Source organism: Macaca thibetana, chromosome 9 (genome assembly GCF_024542745.1).
Source record: "Macaca thibetana thibetana isolate TM-01 chromosome 9, ASM2454274v1, whole genome shotgun sequence".
NCBI lineage: Eukaryota > Metazoa > Chordata > Mammalia > Primates > Cercopithecidae > Macaca > Macaca thibetana.
Genome location: NC_065586.1, coordinates 88,283,827 through 88,295,467, shown reverse-complemented (window position 1 = coordinate 88,295,467; position 11,641 = coordinate 88,283,827). Strand labels below are relative to the sequence as shown.

Here is an 11,641-nt window from a genome sequence, read left to right as displayed (position 1 = left end):
ACTCTGTCACCCTGGCTGGAGTGCAGTGGCACAATCTCAACTTACTGCGGCCTCTGTCTCCTGGATTCAAGCAATTCTCCTGCCTCAGCCTCCCGAGTAGCTGGGACTACAGGTGCGCACCACCACACCCGGCTAATTTTTCATATTTTTAGTAGAGATGGAGTTTTACCTTGTTGCCCAGGCTGGTCACGAACTCCTGAGCTCTGACAATCTGCCCACCTTAGCCTCTCAAAGTGCTAGGATTACAGGCGTGAGCCACCACGCCCAGCGTCCAACTGAAACTTTAAGGAAGCAGGAAAACCCCAAGTAGACCATTTTTCCTAAAAACAGGTGATTGCAGCAACCAATCAGAAGGAGCCCAGTCAGGCCAGGCACAGTTGATCACACCTGTAATCCCAACGCTTTGGGAGGCCAAGGCGAGCAGATCACTTGAGGTCAGGAGTTCGAGGCCAGCCTGACCAACATGGTGAAACGCTGTCTCTACTAAAAATACAAAAGTTAGCCGGGCATGGTTGTGGGTGCCTGTAATCCCAACTACTCAGGAGGCTGAGGCAGGAGAATCACTTGAACCCAGAAGGTTCAGTGCAATGAGCCAAGATCGCATCATTGCACTCCAGCCTGGGCAATAGAGCGAGAGTCCATCTCAAGGAAAAAAAAAAAAAAAAAAAGAGACCCAGTCAACCTGAACAGGTATCATTAAGGAAGTCCCCTTTGCTTTAACCCGTATAAGTAACCTGATGTTAACCAATCTTTTTGTGTTATTCTGTTTTCTTACTCCTGCTTTAGCTACTTTAGAAAACCAACTACTCTACCATACCCACTGGAGCACTTCGTCTGTTCTTTAGAAGAGATGCTGCCCAATTCGTGAGCCACTAACAAAAGCTAATTAGATCTTTAAACTAAATTTGTTGAAATAATGCTTTCTCATAGCCTCATAGTATGGACTCAGTATGAATAGGTTCTATATGGAATCTAAATTCAGATACTTAATTTCTGTGCAGTCTGTACACCAACTTAGCAGTATGATTGATGGTTGCTAGTTCTATGAAACTGTAGTACAGTTTGCCTGGTGTCCTAGCAGTATGTGGTTCAAGAATGCAAATTCTATCTTAAGACTTAGCCCTTCTGTATTGTCACTCCATAAATCATTTTGTAAATTAAAAAAAAAAATTTGTAAAGACAGGGTCTCACTCTGTCACCTAGGCTGGAGTGGTAATGAATGTGATCATGGCTTTCTGTAGCATTGACCTCCCAGGCTCAAGTGATCCTACCACCTCAACCTCCCAAGTAGGAAGGACTATAGGCTCACACCACCACACCGGGCTAGTTTTTTCTTTTTCTTTTTTTTTTTTTTTTGGTAGAGGCAAGGTCTCGCTATGTTGCCCAGGCTGATCTCAAACTTCTGGGCTCAAGCCATCCTTCTGCCTCAGCCTCCCAAAGTGCTGAGATTACAGGTGTGAGCCATTGCACCTGGCCTATATCATTTAATGTGGGGACTCTCTTTGTCCTTAGATGACCATTTTTAAACTTATGTGACCATAAATGACCATGAATGACCATTCACAACAACAAAAATTCATTCTTGAGATAGAATACGTAAATGGATTCTTCATTTTTAAAAAAATTAGAACTCATATTTGAAATTTTAATAGAAAGCTGTAGGCCGGGCGCAGTGGGTCACGCCTGTAATCCCAGCACTTTGGGAAGCTGAGGTGGGCAGATCACTTGAGGTTGGGAGTTCAAGACCAGCCTGACAAACGTAGTGAAACCTCTTCTCTACTAAAGATACTAAAAATACAAAAAATTAGCCAGGCATGGTGGCGAATGCCTGTGATCCCAGCTACTCAGGAGGCTGAGATGGGAGAATCGCTTGAACTGAGGAGGTGGAGGTTGCAGTGAGTTGAGATTGTGCCACTGCACTCCAGCCTGGGAGACACAGCAAGACTTCATCTTAAAAAAAAAAAAAGAAAAAGAAAGAAAACAAACTATAGGCTGGGTGCAGTGGCTCATGTCTGTAATCCCAGCACTTTGGGAGGCCGAAGTGGGCAGATCACCTGAGGTCAGGAGTTCGAGACCAGCCTGGCCAACATGGTGAAACCCTGTCTCTACTAAAAATACAAAAATCAGCCAGGCATGGTGGCACATGCCTGTAATCTCAGCTATTCCAGAGGCTGAGAGAGGAGAATCACTTGAACCCAGAGATGGAGTCTACAGTGAGCCGAGATCACACCACTGCACTCCAGCCTGGGCAACAAACAGAGCGAGATGAAAGAAATAAAGAAAGAAAGAGAGAGAGGGAAGGAAGGAAGGAGGGAAGGAAGGAAGGAAGGAAGGAAGGAAGGAAGGAAGGAAGGAAGGAAGGAAGGAAGGAAGGAAGGAAGGAAGGAAGGAAGGAAGGAAGGAAGGAAGGAAGGAAGGAAGGAAAGAGGGAGGGAAGGAAGGAAGGAAACCAAACTATAGATTTTAAAACATTTTGTCAGCTAAAATATATGCAAATTTTAAAACAAGACACATATCACTGACTAAAGATTCAATAGGCCAAAGGCTATTTTGGCCTGCCACCTTTTTTGTCAAACTATGGCCTGCCACCTTTTTTGTCAATGAAGTTTTTTGGACCACAGTTATGCCCATTCTTTTACATATGTATGCTTTCATGCTATAATGGCAGAGCTGAGTAGTTATGATACAGATACTATGATTTGCGTAGGGGTGAAAAGGGTGTGATACCTTTTGTTCCCATCATAAGGGTCAGGGCAGACACTTCTATAACAAAAGACAGGTTAACAAGAGAAAAGTGTAACAAGTTTATTTAATCATGGTTTTACATGACATGGGAACCTTCAAAATGAAGACCCAGAGATATAGAAAAAACTGTCCATTTTTATGCTTAGATGCAACGAAGAGTGGTCAGTCATGTACAACTGTGGCAAAGGGTGTGATCTAATGCACTAGACCGAGAAGAGGAAGATGAGCAAGACCCGTTTGCTCAGGTTCTTCTTGGCATCTCTGTTGTAGCATTTCTTCCTCTCAGGTATAGAACAGGATCCTGGAATGGGGGTCTTATGACCTACAGTCAAGCCAGATAGGTCAGGGAATTTCTTTATGACCATCTCTAGACAGAAAGGTGGGGAGAGGTTAGAATAATATTTTTAGGCCTTATAACCCACCGTGGAGAAGAAGGATTCTAGTTTCTATGGGTTGCCCTGGGGGACAAAGCGGGGAAGAGACAGAAGGGCAGGAGGTCAGAGAGAGCTGCTTCTGAGGCTTTCGCTTTGGGGTAGCATTTCCTGAGTCTCGACATCCGGAAAGCCTAAATATTTGCCACCTAGTGTTTTACAGAAGTTTTCCGGCCCCATCAATAGACAATCCACCACAGAGATGCCAATTGCTAAGTGCTGCTTTTCCAGCGAAGCGTCAGACAGCTCATGTTCATCATGGGCTGACCTTTCCTGCCACTTCCAGGCATATTCTTCGGGATTAAATTAGGTAGTGTCACAGTACCTGGCACATAGCTGTTTACTGAGCTTTATGTTTACGAGGTTATTATTGTCAGATATGGCACACTGACTTTTAAAAACAAATTATTACAAAATAAGAGTAACCTGAAAATACTTTATATATATATATCTTGTGTGTGTGTGTGTGTGTGTGTGTGTGTGTGTGTGTGTGTGTGTGTGTTTGAGACAGAGTCTGGCTCTGTTGCCCAGGCTGGAGTGCAGTGACGCGATCTTGGCCCCCTGCAATCTCTGCCTCCCAGGCTCAAGCCATCCTCCCACCTCAGTCTCTCCAGTAGCTGGGACTACAGGCATGCACCACCACATCCGGCTAATTTTTGTATTTTTTGTAGAGATGGGGTCTCACTTTGTTGCCCAGGCTGGTCTCAAACTCCTGAGTTCAAGTGATCCTCCTGCCTCGACCTCCCAAAGTGTGGGGATTATAGGCATGAGCCACTGGGCCCAGCCAGTATTATGTTTTTAAAGTAAATTTTTATTATATTTTAGTAATTTAATAATGTTAACAATTTGCAAAACATAACTGTTGGTGGAACATAGTTTGGGAAGTGCCGTAGGCCCTTGATAGTCAAAGCATGCTTGGTGGACCAGTATGGGCATCAACTGGAGCTTGCCCCAGACTACTGGATAAAATCTACCTTTTAACAAGATCTCCAGGTGAGTCATACATACAGTAAAGTTTGAGGAGCACTTCCAGGTACATCTCAAGGATTTTATTTTATTTTATTTTATTTTATTTTATGTTTATTTATTTATTTATTTTAGACGGAGTCTCACTTTGTCACCCAGGCTGGAGTGCAGTGGCGCCATCTCGGCTCACTGCAACCTCTGCCTCCGAAGTTCAAATGATTCTCCTGCTCAGCCTCCCGAGTAGCAGGGAATACTGGTGCATGCCACCACGCCCAACTAATTTTTGTATTTTTAATAGAGACGGGGTTTCACCATGTTGGTCAGGCTGGTCTCGAACTCCTGACCTCATGATCTGCCTGCCTCAGCCTCCCAAAGTGCTGGGATTACCGGCGTGAGCTACTGCGCCCAGCCCATTTCAAGGATTTAAAAACTCTCCTATTTAGAGTGAAAAACACAGCCATCCATGGTGGCTCACGCCTCTAATTGCGCACTTTGGGGGACCAAGGTAGGCAGATCCCTTGAGGTCAGGAGTTTGAGACCAGCTTGGCCAACATGGTGAAACCCTGACTCTACTAAAATACAAAAAATTAACTGGGCAGGCACCTGCCACCGCTCCCAAATTTTTGTATTTTTAGTAGAGATGGGGTTTCACCATGTTGGCCAAGCTGGTCTCAAACTCCTGAAACCTTGGTCCCCCAAAGTGCGCAATTTGCCACCATGGATGGCTGTGTTTTTCACTCTAAATAGGAGAGTTTTTAAATCCTTGAAATGGGCTGGGCGCAGTAGCTCACGCCGGTAATCCCAGCACTTTGGGAGGCTGAGGCAGGCAGATCATGAGGTCAGGAGTTCGAGACCAGCCTGACCAACATGGTGAAACCCCGTCTCTATTAAAAATACAAAAATTAGCTGGGCGTGGTGGCATGCACCAGTATTCCCTGCTACTCGGGAGGCTGAGGCAGGAGAATCATTTGAACCTCGGAGGCAGAGGTTGCAGTGAGCCGACCACCTCGGTCTCCCAGAGTGCTGGGATTCCAGGCAATAATTTTTATTGTTAAATTTTTTTTTTTTGAAATGGAGCCTCACTCTGTCACCCAGGCTGGAGTGCAGTGGCACAATCTTGGCTTACCACCTCCCGGGTTCAAGTGATTCTCCTCCCTCAGCCTCCTGAGTAGCTGGGATTACAGGTACGTGCCACCACGCCCAGCTAATTTTTGTATTTTTAGTAGAGACGGGGGTTTCACCATGTTTGCCAGGCTGGTCTCGAACTCCCAACTTCAGGTGATCCAGCCACCTCAGCCTCCCAAAGTGCTGGCATTACAGGTGTGAGCCACTGCGCCCGGCCTATTTTTAAACATTTTAAAACATGTCTTTGATGCCAGGCACTTTGGGAGGCTGAGGCCGGCAGATCACCTGAGGTCGGCAGTTTGAAACCAGCCTGACCAACATGGAGAAATCCCATCTCTACTAAAAATGCAAAATTAGCCGGACATGGTGGTACATGCCTGTAATCCCAGCTACTCAGGATGCTGAGGCAGGAGAATCACTTAAACCCGGGTAGCGGAGGTTGTGGTGAGCCCAGATCACAACATTGCACTCCAGACTGGGCAACGAAATCTAAACTCTGTCTCAACAACAACAACAACGACAACAACATGTCTTTGGTACACATCTGCATCTATTTCTGTGGGCATAACAAAAGGTGAAATTGCAAGGTCATAGGATATATGTGTATGTTCAACTTTATTAGACACCACTAAACAATTTTCCTAAGTGACTATGCCAATTTACACTCTCACAGCAGGGTACGAGAGTTTCAGCTGTTTACCATCGTTTGGTATTGTTGGTATTTTTATTTTTATTTATTTATTTATTTTTTATTTTTTTTGAGGCACAGTCTCATTCTGTCCCCCAGGCTGGAGTGCAGTGGCACGATCTCAGCTCACTGCAAGCTCCGCCTCCCACGTTCACGCCATTCTCCTGCCTCAGCCTCCCAAGTAGCTGGGACTACAGGCAATCGCCACCACGCCCAGCTACTTTTTTATATTTTCAGCAGAGACGGGGTTTCACTGTGTTAGCCAGGATGGTCTCGATCTCCTGACCTCATGTTCCACCCATCTCGGCCTCCCAAAGTGCTGGGATTACAGGCATGAGCCACCGCGCCCGGCCAGCATTTTTATTTTTTATTTTCTTTATTTTTTCGAGGCAAGCATGGTTGTAGAGGGAGACAATATTAATCAGCTTAACAACCCACAACTCTTGGACCAACTGTTAGTCTTTTAAATTTTGGCCATTCTCATGGATGTAGTAGGTATATACACTGTGGTCTTAAATAGCATTTCTTTGCATACTAATGAGCTTAAGAAATTTTCATGTTTATTGACTTTTCAATGTTGCCTTTTGTAAAGTCTTTCACCTATTTTTTTTTTTTTTTTTAAGACAGGGTCTCATTCTGTCACCCAGGCTAGAGTGCAGTGGTGCAGTCATAGCTTACTGCAGCCTCAAAATCCTGGACTAAAACAATCCTCCCACCTCAGCCTTCCAAGTCGCTAGGACGACAGGTGTGTGCCATCATGCCCAGCTGATTTTATTTTATTTTATTTTTTGAGATGGAGTTTCGCTTTTATTGCCCAGGCTGGAGTGCAATGGCGCGATCTCAGCTCACTGCAACCTCTGCCTCCCGGGTTCAAGCGATTCTCCTGCCTCAGCCTCTCAAGTACCTGGGATTACAGGCGTGCGCCACCACACCCAGCGAGCTTTGTATTTTTAGTAGAGATGGGGTTTCTCCATGTTGGTCAGGCTGGTCTCAAACTCCTGACCTCAGGTGATCCGTTCACCTTGGCCTCCCAAAGTGCTGGGATCACAGGCATAAGCCACTGCGCCCAGCCTCTTTTCTGTTCTCTTTTCTTTTCTTTGAGACAAAGTCTCGCTCTGCCGCGCAGGCTGGAGTGCAGTGGCAAAATCTCAGCTCACTGCAACCTCCGCCTCCCAGGTTCAAGCCATTCTCCTGCCTCAGCCTCCTGAGGCAATCTCTGTAGGTAAATTATATAATCTTCCAAAGGCCCTTTTACAACTTGCAGAGAGGAAATCAAGGAGTTGCTAGCAATATGAGAAAAGTTAACACCTTGTCAACTTTTTGTATTTTCAATAGAGATGGGATTTCACCATGTTGGTCAGGCTGGCCTTGAACTCCTGACCTCAGATGATCCGCCTGCCTCAGCCCCCCAAAGTACTGGGACTACAGGCGTGAGCCACTGCATCCAACCATGCCCAGCTGATTTTTAAATTTTTTTTAGAGACAGGGTTCTTGCTATGTTGCCCAGTCTAATTTTGAACTCCTGGCCCCAAGTGATCTTGCTTGGCCTCCCAAAACACTGGGATTACAGGCGTGAGGCACCATGCCTGGCCTGTCAGCCATTTTTTAATTGTGTCATCAATCCTTAGTGCTTTGTAGGAGTCCTATATATTTTGGGTCTGAGCTCTTCTGTTACTTTTATTATTATCACTCTTTGGCTTGTCTTTTCACTCTTAGCGGTATATATTGTACATCTTTTCTAGTTTGTTTTCAGTGAGTGGTTTCGGCACCATGCAGTCAACCACTGCCAAAGCAGAACTTGGTCTCCTATTTTAATGACTAAATTTTATTCCAGGCCGGGCTTGGTGGCTCACGCCTGTACTCACAGCACTTTGGGAGGCCGAGGCAGCGGATCACCTGAGGTCAGGAGTTCGAGACCAGCCTGACCACCATGGTGAAACTCCATTTCTACTTTTAAAAATAAAAAAATTTAGCCAGGCATGATGGCCGGCTCCTGTGATCCCAGCTACTCAGGAGGCTGAGGCAGGAGAATCACTTGAACCGGGAGGCAAAAGGTTACAGTGAGCTGAGATTGCACCACTGCATTCCAGCCTGGGCGACAGAGGGAGACATCGTCCTAAAAACAAAAAAGTGTATTCCAGTAATGCGTGCATCATGATGAAGACCCACCCATCATCAGCAGGAATTAGTTTGAGAAGCTTTTTAAAAAGATAATGAGCTGAGAAAGAATCAGATCCCGGCAAGGTAAGTTTTAATAAATGAAAAGACAGAGGGAAAATGCAAGATCTGGGTGGGTACCTGAGGCCCTCCAGGGCCCTGTACTCTCAGGCAACTATTGGCATTCATGAGAAGAACCAAAATTAAACAAGGATATATGCAAGAAAGCAGCCAGTAAACACATACGATACCAAAATCAGGAGGAAACCACTTGACAGTTTGGCCCAGGGACAAGTCTGATGGTGTGTGTATTTGCATGTCTCTTTGCTCAGCACATTTCTGCCTCATCATAGGGAGAGTTGCACAGGAAGCAATTTGGATTTGGATTTAGATTTCTCATATTGCTAGCAACTCCTCGATTTCCTCTCTGCAAGTTGTAAAGGGCCTTGGGAAGATTATATAATTTACCTACAGATATTGCTCTTTTTACTTTATGGCAGTCTTATAGAAGGAATGATTGTTCCAGTATTCATAACTGATTCAGAGTTTCTTCTAACTTACTGGTTTTTAGCCCTAATTGCATATGAAAGTTGGCTACAGATCTTTTTTTCCTGCCTCCTATCTCCCAGCTACAGATTATATATATGTATACTAACTGAGTTGGTGGGGGTGGGGTGGAGAGGACTGGATATTGGACTGTTTGCAAGTCCTCCTCGTGATCCTCATATGTGGTTAAGGCCAGAGAACCACTGCTGACATTGCAAAGATAAGGTTGTCCACGAGATGGAGATAAAGCCCTTCTCAGTGAAAAATGCTCCACACACTCAAAACCCATTCTCTGACTTTATGTCTACACCAACTCCAATTTATGGTTTCTTCTTTTAAATTTTTTTTTTTTTTTTTTTTTTTTTTTTTTGAGGCAGAGTCTTATTCTGTCACCCAGGCTGGAGTGCAATGGCTTGGTCTCGGCTCACTACAACCTCCTCCTCCCGGGTTCAAGCAATTTTCCTGCCTCAGACTCCCAAGGAGCTGGGACTACAGGCATGTGCCACCACACCCAGATAATTTTTGTATTTTTAGTAAAGATGGGTTTTCACTATGTTGGCCAGGCTGGTCTCGAACTCCTGATCTCATAGTCCACCCGCCTCGGTCTCCCAAAGTGCTGGGATTACAGGCGTGAGCCACCGTGCCCAGCCCTTATTATTTTTTTTTTTTTAGAGACAAGATCTTGTTCTGTCACCCGGGATGGAGTGCAGTGGTTCCATCATAGCTCACTGCAGCCTGGAACTCCTGGGCTCAAGTGATCCTCCAGGCTCAGCTTCTCGAGTAGCTGGGACTACAGGCGCTCACCGCCTTGCCTAATTTTTTATTTTTTGTAGAGGCAAGGTCTCACTATGTTGCCCAGGCTGGTTTTGAACTCCTGTCCTCAAGCCATCCTCCCATCCTGGCCTCCCAAATTGCTGGGATTACAGGCATGAGCCATGGAACCTGGCTGACTCCAATTGATGTAATGTGCCAAGTGGGGACAAACGTGGGAAGGTAGGTAACATTACCTTTGGTACCGCTGCTTGCCAGTCAAAGAAATTTTTGCCACCACAGAGGAAAAGACCAGGAACTAACTTTAAAAATGACAGCCAGGGATGGATATGGTGGCTCATGCCTGAAATCCCAGCACTTTGGGAGACTGAAACAGAAGGATCGCTTGAGCCCAGGAGTTGAAGACCAGCCTGGACAACATAGGCAGACCTCATTTCTACTAAAAGTACAAGTAAAAACATTAGCCAGGCAAAGTGGCTCTTACCTGTAGTCCCAGCTACTCTGGAGGCTGAGGTGGGAGGATCATTTGAGCCCAGGAGGTGAAGCCTGCAGTGAGCCATGATCATGTCACTGCACTCCAGCCTGGGCAACAGACAGACTGAGATCCTGTTTCTAAATAAATAAATTAATTAAATAAATTAAATAATAAAGTAAAATAAAAATGACGGCTAGGTGTGGTGGCTCATGCCTGTAATACCAGCAACTCAAGAGGCTGAGGCAGGAAGACTGCTTGAGCCCAGGAATTGGAGGTTGCCGTGAGCTATGATCGTGCCTCTGTACTCCAGACTGGACAACAGAGCAATACCCCATCTCATTAAAAAAAAAAAAAAAAAAAAGAAAAAGAAAGAAAAAATGACACATGGTTAAAAATATTTCTTATTTGGCCAGGCGTGGTGGCTCACGCCTGTAATCCTAGCACTTTGGGAGGCCGAGATGGGTAGATCACTTGAGGTCAGGAGTTCGAAACCAGCTTGGCCATCATTGTGAAACCCCGTCTCTATTAAAAATACAAAAATTAACTAGGCGTGGTGGTGCATGCCTGTAATCCCAGCTACTCAGGAGGCTGAGGCAGGAGAATCGCTTGAATCCGGGAGGCAGAGGTTGCAGTGAGCCAAGATTGTGCCACCACACTCCAGCCTGGGTGACCGAGCGAGACTCCATCTCAAAAAAAAAAAAAAAAAAAAAAAAAAAAAAAATCTCTTATTCACCCAGTTACCTGAATTAGCATCTAGAAATATTTTCAATCATTTTCCTAGTTCACTTTGATAAAATAGACCATATAAACTGACACCAAAACTGAAAATGAGAAAGGAGTGTAATATTGTTCATATTTTATGGAGTGGAAATTTTTGAAATGAGATCATTCTGTAAATTATGTAGATAGAAATCAACATCTGCACAAGTAAATTAGTGTAAGATGTGTTGCTCACAGGATCTTAGGAAATATGCAGATGCAATAATGTGGTTTCGATTTTTTTCTTAAGTCTGAAGTACTTGATTGGCACCTCCCAATCATTTCTCCCATCTCGCTTGTCTAGCTCTGTCATAGAAGCTGTAAAACCTGCAAACTCCATCTCTCTGTTCCCTTGCAGGGACAGATGGTCAATGAGATGTAAGTGGAATCACTAAGAAGGATTTCCCTTCCTGAATAAAATGACAACACCTCAGTACAAGAAATGTCTTTTTCCCTTGTCCCTCCACCCCCGACCTCTTACTACCATCTTCCTGGGGACATGAAACTTAGAAGTGGAGCAGCCACCACTGTCCATGAGATGACAAGTGTGAGGACAAAAGCCAGTGTAACTAACAAGGGCAGAATGGACAGGTGAGAGCAGCCCGGGTCCCTCCTTGACGGCGACTATGGGCAGCTCCTATGCGGATGAGCCTCCCGAGTAGCTGGGACTACAGGGGACTGCCTATCCCTGCACTTGCTATCAAGGGAAAAGCCACTGTTGATCAGGCTTCCTGTTGTTCTCCGATGTTGTTAGGGCAGGAACACTTGGCAGATTTCCTGGTATTTACAGTTAGGCACTTAATAAATGGAGTAATTTATCCCTTACTGACCATCACTGAGAAGTTACTATATTGACATATAGACCATAAATATTTATTTATTTTTATTTTTGCAGGACATCGGAGTTTTATTAATACTCAAATTAGTCTCCTATAAATATATTTATAATGTTGATTTTAGACATTATCCTTTCTAAAG

The 11,641-nt window shown here is 44.8% G+C and overlaps 1 long non-coding RNA gene across 2 annotated transcripts in view; it reads right to left on the bottom strand.

Annotated features, from left to right (window-relative positions):
- Positions 1 to 2,790: 2,790 nt before the first annotated feature.
- Positions 2,791 to 11,641, bottom strand: part of LOC126962851 (uncharacterized) — a 29,234-nt gene continuing 20,383 nt past the window's right edge. For both annotated transcript variants that reach the window (XR_007728835.1, XR_007728836.1), the window contains one exon: positions 2,791 to 3,112. This is a non-coding gene — a long non-coding RNA (uncharacterized LOC126962851). The remainder of the gene's footprint in view (positions 3,113 to 11,641) is intronic.